The following is a 1,281-nucleotide window of genomic DNA, read 5'->3' on the forward strand; positions in this document are numbered from 1 at the left end:
TCTGCTGAGTCATCAGGAGCATGCCCAGACATTGTCAGGGGTGCATACAGGCATTTCAATTTTTCACTTGATTTTCGGTGTGATTTTGAATCCAGCCCTCAGTAGGTTGATAATTTTCTACAAGAATAAATTTTGCAGATAACGGATCTGTACTTTACTTTAAGGGTTTTAAATTTTTCAAAACTGTTGAATGACTATGTGGTTTCCTACATTTAATCTCATATATTACTCTTCAAATAGTTTCATGAAACCTGGGGTTTTTCTCTCAGTTATATCATCACTATCTGTATTGCATGACTTATATGAATACCCATGCCAGAGCTCACACACACGATTATATGTTGTCTAATATTTGGATCTCAAGCCTCTGAACATTTCACTTCCATCCTTAAACTGCTCTCCTGATCCTCCCACTGAGCCCAGATGAAGCCAGATCCCACTCCTCCCTCAATTTTTACAAGTCGTGTCCATAAGGACCTCATAGTAAAGCCGATACATTTCACCCTGATGATCCCTCTGCTTTATGCTGTACTTCTAAGTCACGCACAATCTCTCTCGGCCATTCAATGCACTTTACCTGTATCCCTCTCCTTCCACCTTTTATTCATCCATCTCTCTCTCAAAGCCAGAAGCATGCTCATTCTCTTCTTTGGCCTCTCCATTACTTTCAAAGCCCATTACAGCCCATTACACCCTGAACTCAAGAGGCTTAATTAGGCTCCTTTAGCAAAGAGCACCCTCGGGGCTCTACTGTCATGGGAGTGGTCGTCCTCTGTTACACCGTCTGATCGCAGGAAGTAACCCCGCCATTTTAGTATTGAGACAGGACACACCCGTCCCCACTACACCTATCATTCAAAGGGTGAGACAGGTCTGCTTATGTCCATTTAGCATTGGTAGAAAATAACTGTGTAATTTCCCCAATTTGGACTCAGTACAGTTTTGAGGTACTGAGTATTTCCATTTTGCTACTTAAAACTTGTACTTTCTACGTTTCTTATTGTACTTTTTACTGCTCTACATTTTTCAGACAGTTTCAACTGTTACTGTACAGAAAATATGAGGTTCTAAAATGCAATGCATCATTAAAGATTATACCAGTGGTTCCCAATTACACTGAACAAAAACATAAACGCAACACTTTTGTTTTTGCTCCCATTTTTCGTGAGCTGAACTCAAAGATCTAAAACATTTTCTATACACACAAAAGACCATTTCCCCTCAAATATTGTTCACAAATCTGTCTAAATCTGTGTTAGTGAGCACTTCTCCTTTGCCGAG

Source organism: Epinephelus moara, chromosome 10 (genome assembly GCF_006386435.1).
Source record: "Epinephelus moara isolate mb chromosome 10, YSFRI_EMoa_1.0, whole genome shotgun sequence".
Taxonomy (NCBI): Eukaryota; Metazoa; Chordata; class Actinopteri; order Perciformes; family Serranidae; genus Epinephelus; species Epinephelus moara.